The sequence below is a fragment of the Hevea brasiliensis genome, chromosome 2 (genome assembly GCF_030052815.1).
Source record: "Hevea brasiliensis isolate MT/VB/25A 57/8 chromosome 2, ASM3005281v1, whole genome shotgun sequence".
NCBI lineage: Eukaryota > Viridiplantae > Streptophyta > Magnoliopsida > Malpighiales > Euphorbiaceae > Hevea > Hevea brasiliensis.
The window spans coordinates 14,283,097-14,291,375 of NC_079494.1; the positions used below are offsets into that span (position 1 = coordinate 14,283,097).

Consider the following 8,279-nt stretch of genomic DNA (forward strand, 5'->3'; position numbering starts at 1 on the left):
TCATCACTAACTGGCAATGAGATATGATATCAACTCTTAATATCATCAGAACTCTTTCTTACCATGAATGATTTCTCTAAATCATTTTAGGCATCTCATAGACCATGGTTGACACCTAGCATAGCGTGCCATAGCCACCCAATCAGTAATAAGGAATATCTTAAATGAACCATTAATTATATGTTACCATGCACAAGAATCTCTCTGGCACAAAATCCCAATTTGAGCTGGAGTCATTGTTAATATCAAACACCATTTGTTATGAACATTATGTTCTCTTTTAATTCTAGTTCTTGATTGATTAGATTTTTTTGTCAGAATCTCTTTTTTGACTAAATCTGTCTGTCTTGGCCAGGAACTTGAAATATCAATAACAATTAAATAAACATAAGATTTTATCCTTATTTACTTAGGGTAACAAATTCCATCTTGATCAATACCTATCTCCATATTTAACTAGTAGGAGCCAACACATGCCCATATACCCATACACAGTACAAGTATGAAAGCAGTATCAAACTCAAACCACCTATATATAAGATAACTGTGTTATCTCAGGTCTAAATATTATATGCACTGATATAATAAATGACAATGCATTGACAAAAGTAAACTCTACGTGATTGTCATAAGTGTCACTAGTTCGACCTACTTATCATATATAAGCGCCTATCATATTTGTTATGTGGCGTGAGACTCACTACTCCAATTTATTAATATCTCATTTTAATACGTTGGAAACAAACCTGATTACAATCTTTCTGGATAAGTCATGTCCTTTGTGAAGTATCCTCGATTGTGAACCAATTTATGATACTTTGTGCTAGAAATACTGTCACTCATATTCTTAACAACTTAAAAATAGAATTTCTAATAAAATATCAATGGACCTTTTATATTACACATAAATACATTATATAAACGGAAAAGTAAAATTGCCATTTATTAATAAAATATGCACAAGATACATACTAAATGATATGATCTAGGGTATACTATTAACAATCTCCCACTAGCACTCGAGCCATTCATTACAATATCTTAGATCCATCTTCTCAAGATGTCAGTCTAACTGAGTTTGTGACATAGGCTTTGTGAATGGATTAGCTGGATTTTCAGCTGATGCTATTTTCTGCATGGCTACATCGCTTTGCCCAACTATCTCTCTGATAATATGGTGCACTTTTCTATGTGTTTGGATTTCTGGTGAGACCGGGGTTCCTTAGCTTGTATGACCGCTCCATTGTTATCACAGTAGAGAGGAACTGCTGACTCAATGGAAGGAACTACTGCAAGTTCTGACATGAACTTCTTTATCCAAACAGCCTCTTTTGCAGCATTTGATGCAGCAACATGCTCAGCCTCTATAGTGGAATCAGCAGTTGTACTCTGTTTGAAACTCTTCCAACTGACTGTACATCCATTACAAGTGAACACAAACCCAGAGGTAGACTTTCTATCATCGATATCTGATTGGAAATCAGAATCAGCATAACCATCCAATTGCAAGTCACCTCCTCTATAAATCAAGAATAAATCCTTAGTTCTTCTCAAGTACTTAAGGATATTCTTGACAACTATCTAGTGTTCCAAACCTGGATTAGATTGAAATATACTAGTCAAACTAATAACATATGCGATATCCGGCCTAGTACACATCATTGCATACATCAAACTTCTAATAGTCGAAGCATATGAAATCCTGACCATTTTATCTCTTTCTTTAGGTGTCTTTGAAGACATCTCTTTAGAAAGGTGGATACCATGTCTTACTGGTAACAATTCTCTCTTGGAATCAAGCATGTTAAATCTCTTTAACACCTTTTCCAAGTATAGACTTTGGGATAAACCAATTATTCTTTTTGCTCTATCTCTATAGATGCGAATTCCAAGAATATAGGTTGTCTCCCCTAAGTCTTTCATGGAGAATGTATTTGACAACCATAATTTTACAGTTGTTAACATACTTATGTCATTACCTATCAATAAAATATCATCCACATATAAGACAAGGAAAGTGATAGCACTGTCACTAACCTTCTTATATACACATATCTCATCCACATTTTTGATAAAACCAAATGACTTATTGGCTTCATCAAAACAGATGTTCTAACTCCTCAAAGCTTGTTTTAACCCATAAATGGATCACTTTAGCTTGCACACCTTGGAACTATCTTGGGATTCAAAATACCTAGGTTGTTCCATGAAAATGTTTTCATCAATGTATCTATTGAGAAAAGCTGTTTTGATATCCATATGCCAAATCTCATAATCATAGTATGCAACTATTGCTAATAGAATCCTAATTGATTTAAGCATGGCAACAGGCAAGAAAGTCTTCTCATAGTCTATTCCTTGCCTTTGGCGAAACCCTTTCGCTACTAGCCTTGCTTTATAGGTCTCTACTTTTCCATTAGAACTAATTTTCTTCTTGAAAACCTATTTATTCCCTATAGATACAATACCTTCAGGTTGGTCAACAAGGTCTCAAACTTGATTCTTATAAATAGAATCAATTTCAGATGTCATAGCTTCAATCCATTTTAAAGAGTCTATATCTGATATAGCTTCTTCATAGGTAAGTGGATCATCTCCATGATCTATTTCTTCATGAATAAACAACTCTTGTTCATCTTCATGAAGAAAACCATATCTCACTGGTGGGTGAGATATCCTGGTTGATTTGTGAGGAATTAGTGCAGATGTTTCATCAATAGGTATAGGTTGACTAGATGGATCTATATCCATTTGATCTGTTGGTTGGTCAGAATTCTCCAATTCTAACTCTATTTGCTTTCCTTTGTCTCCTTCTTGAATAAACTGTTGTTCAAAAAATATGGCATCTCTACTTACCACAACTCTTTGTGATGTAGGCAAATAAAAATAATATCCAAAACTTTCTTTTGGATACCCAACAAATCGACCCTTTTCTGACTTAGTTTCCAATTTGTCAGTCTTCAGCTTTTTAATATAAACTGGACAACCCCAAATCTTAACATGTTTAAGACTTGATTTTCTTCCATGCCATATCTCATAAGGTGTAGAAGAGACTGATTTAGATGGAATCCTATTCAGAATATGCAAAGCTGATTCTAATGCAAATCCCCAAAAGGAGATTGGCATGTTAGTATAGCTCATTATACTACGTACCATATCTAATAGGGTATGATTTCTCATTTTAGATACACCATTCAGCTGTGGCGTTCCTGGAGGAGTCAACTGGGAAATAATGCCATGCTCTTTCAAATATTCATCAAATTCAGTACTTAAGTATTCACCTCCTCGATCTGATTGAAGAGTTTTAATACTTTTTCCTGTTTGATTTTCTACTTTAAATTTGAATTCTTTAAACTTTTCAAAGGATTCATGTTTGTATTTCATCAAATACAAATACCCAAACCTTGATTTATCATCAGTAATGGTAATAAAGTAATAAAAATTGCCTCTAGCCATTTCTTTAAATGGACCACATACATCACTATGTATTAGCTCTAAAATATTTTCAGCTCTTAATCCTTGTCCAACAAAGGGTAATCTAGTCATTTTGCCCTGAATGCAGGATTTACAAGTTGGATTAGGTTCAGAACCCAATGAGGATAAAATTCCCATTTTCTCTAGTTTTGTAATCCTATCTTCTGCTATATGACCTAATCTTAAGTGCCAAATATGTTTTTGGACTAGATTTGATTTTCATAATGGCATTACATTCATTTAGATTGCTTGCATTCAATTTGTGTTTATCATTATTATCCAAATAATAAAGACCATCATGCATATAACCCGAGCCAATATATTTATTTCCAAAATAAATATTACAAACATCATTTGTGAACTGGAATTCATAACTGTTTCTAGTCAAACAAGATATAGAAATGATATTCTTAAAAGCATTAGGTACATACAAAATATTATTTAAACACAAAACATGTCCACACATGTAGAAAGATTTAGATCTTATGGCTAAAGCTTCAACAATTGAGCCATTGCCAATCCGGAGTCTAACATCTCGAGCATGCAAGCTGCTACTGTTTGCTAGTTCCTGCATATCATAAGAAATGTGAGAACTGACACCAGTATCTAAAACCCAAGCTGTAGATGAACTATGAGCATCATCAGCATCTAAATAACAAGATATAGACATACCTTCTGAAGGTGTGTCCTTCTTGTCCTTTAGAGAAGAAAGATACTCTGGGTAGTTCCTTTTCCAGTGCCCATCCTTCTGGCAGTGGAAACACTTTCCTTTGCCTCCATCAGCTTTGGTCTTCACTTTTTGTTTGGCTATCTTCTTGGAAGGTCTAGAAACCTGAGGTTTTCTTTTCTTATTGCCCTTCTTCTTGTTGGACTTTTCCAGCAGAAGAAGATGCAATCAAAGCTACCTCTTTTCCTTTATTGCCTAACATATTCTTTTGGGCAATAACCAGCATGTTAAGTGAACCAGCTAAGGTGTATTCCTGTGTAGTCATATGGAAATTTGTCATAAAATTCCCAATGACTCAAGTAGAGAATGAAGGATCAAATCTGTCGACAGTTGGAAATCTATGTTAAAGTCAAGATGTTTTAGCTGCTCTATAAGCCGAATCATCTTATGGACATGATCTCCAACATTCTGTTCCTCAGACATCCTCATTCGAAATAGCTGCTGAGATATCTCATACCTAGCATTCCTGCTATGCTCATCATACAACTCTTATAGGTGAAGGAGGATCTCACTTTCACTCTGCATGTTTTCATGTTGCTTCTATAACTCATTATGTGACACTCCTTACCCGTCTACAGTATAGCCAAGCAAGATATGTCACACAGTGTGCCGAAGCACCAAATCATATTCTCATTACAATTTACCCTTTTTAATTCATTTATTTATAATTTTGATTAATCTAAATTTTTCGTAAATTTTATAAACAATTTAGCAGAGTGTCGGCTGTAAAATGGAAAAGCAGTTCTTCTGAATTTGTTAAAAACACTTCCAATATAATCATAATATCAATCTCAGTCAACCACCAACATATTTTCAACAATTTCTCAAATGACTTAATTACCTCAAATTTCAATTCATTTCATATCATACTCAAATTTATTACTGAACATGGTTCTTACGTAATTATATAAAAAACATAATTACATGAGTTTATAATATACATTACAAAAGTTTACAAAATACAAAAGACCAAAAGTAGCCTAATGTCCTACCAATGCACTGTAAATGTGAGGTGACTCTGGACTTTGTGTGGAGATCTGAAAGTTCACTCGATTTGAGGTTTGCTAGACTCCCTAGCTATGTCTCCAGTACCTACGCATGGCAAAAATGACGCGCTAAGCAATTCTGCTTAGTGATGACAATATAAAATAAAATAACTAAAATAAAGTGAATATGCAGAATGTATGTTTACATCTTTGGTAGACTTAATATCTGGCATTTATTGCAGTATTATTCGATTAAAATTTGGTAAGATTTATTATCATTGCCCGAGTAACCCATACTAGTTGACTGGACTGGATAAACGGGTAAACTTGCACTGGGTACTAAGTACCTCGGACCATCACACCATCGATCACATTGTGTCTCTTGGTATGCAACAGAGCAGCTAATAAGCTGTAATAATTATCAGGGATAAAGCCCAAGTATAACAACTCAATCAACATAGCCAAAGGCTATTATATCACAGAATGGCACGTGAGGCCATAAAACATAGAATGGCATGAAGCCATATGCAGTACCGCTAATAGAACCCTATTGGCATGCCAACCTATCCAAACCAATCTTACTAGGTGTACTAGGGCATGTTATACTCTTAAATTGTACAATTCTTGAAATTTAAGTTTAGGTGTTACTATTTATTTCATTAGTCAACAAAAATGTTGACTTTTGCATAGGCAATACCTACATTGGTTTTAATACTCCCAACATACCACATTTTGCATTCTAAAATTATTGGTATTGGTTGCCAATACCATTTCTAAGCTTAATGTTAGTTGTTCAAAATTTTCAGATTTCAAGCCTTATATTTACTGTTCTATTAGTCATTTTTGTAGTGGGAATTTGATAAAGTTGTCAACATAAAAGTTGTTTCTTATTGTGTCTAGTTATATATATATATTTTTTTTTGAATCACTCCATTTAGAGTTTTGTAGCTCAAGTTATGGCCTAAATACTATGACTGGCCGGATTGCCAACTTCCCAAAGTTTTTGGACTGAACAAATCTATAATGTTTTGTGCAGTAACTGCAGGTCACCTTTTGAACATGTTATGGTCCAAATTTGGGTTAGTTTCTTCATGAAAGTTGTAGATCTATGTCTCAGCTATTTGTTGGTAAAATTTTAGATCAATTGGACCTTTCTACACTGAGTTATGACTAACTGAATAAATACTATTCATTTGGTCATTTTGCCCAGCCAAAATGCAGGTCACCCGGATTAGGGTAATCTTTAGGTTAACTTGGTTTGGTTTTCTGGGCATGGTTTCTTCACCAAAGTTGTGCCATTATGTGTCTAGGTTCATGTCCAATTGGCCTTGCACTAATTAAACCTCTACAACTCCAGTTATTACTGCCCAAACCTGCTGGACTCCTGCTCAGTCCTGCAGGTCAGCCAAGGCAGTAACACTAACTTCACTTCCCACTAAACAAACCACTCCATTTGTTATTCACACATAACCAAATGGTCATTAATTGACCATTAAAACTTACTTTCACCATTACATGATGAAGGTCTCAAATTCATGCCCAACCCTAACCCTACTATCTCCAATCATGCATTCACTTACCTTCCATTATCCTAAGCAATATATTGGTGTTAAAGGCAGCCACAATATCATTTTAATTCTAAGAAATCTTCAAAACCCTACCAAGTTCAAGGCTACTGAAAATTTGGGATGGGTATACACATGACGTTTATTAAGTTTCTTTGTAAATTTACACTCATTTTCACTCCTCCAACATGAATGAAAAGAGAAAGATCAGGTTTAGTCACTAACCTCTAATGGAGCTGTCACATCCCGACTTAGCGGGCCCCAGCTCAAGCCCCTCTCTGGGTGGCCATCTTGCCGGCGTACCCCCCTAGAGGCCGGCGGTGCGACTCACAAGGTACTGTCCGCTCTGGTGGAGTTCAATCCCTTCGCCCTGCAGAGCTAGGATTCGAACCCATATCACCTCACGGGTTTGCTTCGCCTCTTACCAATTGAGCTGCAGCTCAATTGGTAAGAGGCGAAGCAAACCCGTGAGGAGCTCAATTGGTAAGAGGCGAAGCAAACCCGTGAGGTGATATGGGTTCGAATCCTAGCTCTGCAGGGCGAAGGGATTGAACTCCACCAGCGAGCACTGTGAGTCGCCGCCGCCTCTAGAACGCTGCCAAGATGGCCACCTGCAGAGGGACTTGAGTGGGCCCGCAAAGTCGGGATGTGACAATAAAAAGCCGCGCCTTTTTTATTGTCACATCCCGACTTAGCGGGCCCGGCTCAAGCCCCTCTGCAGGTGGCCATCTTGGCGTACCCCCTAGAGGCGGTGCGACTCACAAGTCTTGTCCGCTCTGGTGGAGTTCAATCCCTTCGCCCTGCAGAGCTAGGATTCGAACCCTTATCACCTCACGGGTTTGCTTCGCCTCTTACCAATTGAGCTGCAGGATTCGAACCCTTATCACCTCACGGGTTTGCTTCGCCTCTTACCAATTGAGCTGCAGCTCAATTGGTAAGAGGCGAAGCAAACCCGTGAGGTGATATGGGTTCGAATCCTAGCTCTGCAGGGCGAAGGGATTGAACTCCACCAGAGCGGACAGTACCTTGTGAGTCGCACCGCCGACCTCTAGGGTACGCGGCAAGATGGCCACCTGCAGAGGCTTGTGGCAGCTAAGAATGTGACAATAAAAAAAATTTGGACCATTTCTTGATTTGTGCGTGTCATCCTTGCGCAGGGGCCATGCTAATCTTCTCTGTATCGTTCCAATTTTATCGGATGTCCGCAGCTCAATTGGTAAGAGGCGAAGCAAACCCGTGAGGTGATAAGGGTTCGAATCCTAGCTCTGCAGGGCGAAGGGATTGAACTCCACCAGAGCGGACAGTACCTTGTGAGTCACACCGCCGGCCTCTAGGAGGGTACGCCGGCAAGATGGCCACCCAGAGAGGGGCTTGAGCTGGGGCCCGCTAAGTCGGGATGTGACAGGAGCTAATCCCAAGCTTGTAAGAACTCTTCCTTTTTTACTTCTTTTTGCTCCCAAAAGCTTCACTAAGATGAAAGAGCAAGATTTTGTGTTGGGAACTTAGGCTTTAATGGGTGAAAAACCA

The 8,279-nt window shown here is 37.6% G+C and overlaps 1 pseudogene; it reads right to left on the reverse strand.

Moving 5' to 3' along the window:
* Positions 1-7,863: 7,863 nt before the first annotated feature.
* LOC131178010 (U6 spliceosomal RNA) lies at positions 7,864-7,977 on the reverse strand (annotated as a pseudogene).
* Positions 7,978-8,279: the final 302 nt, after the last annotated feature.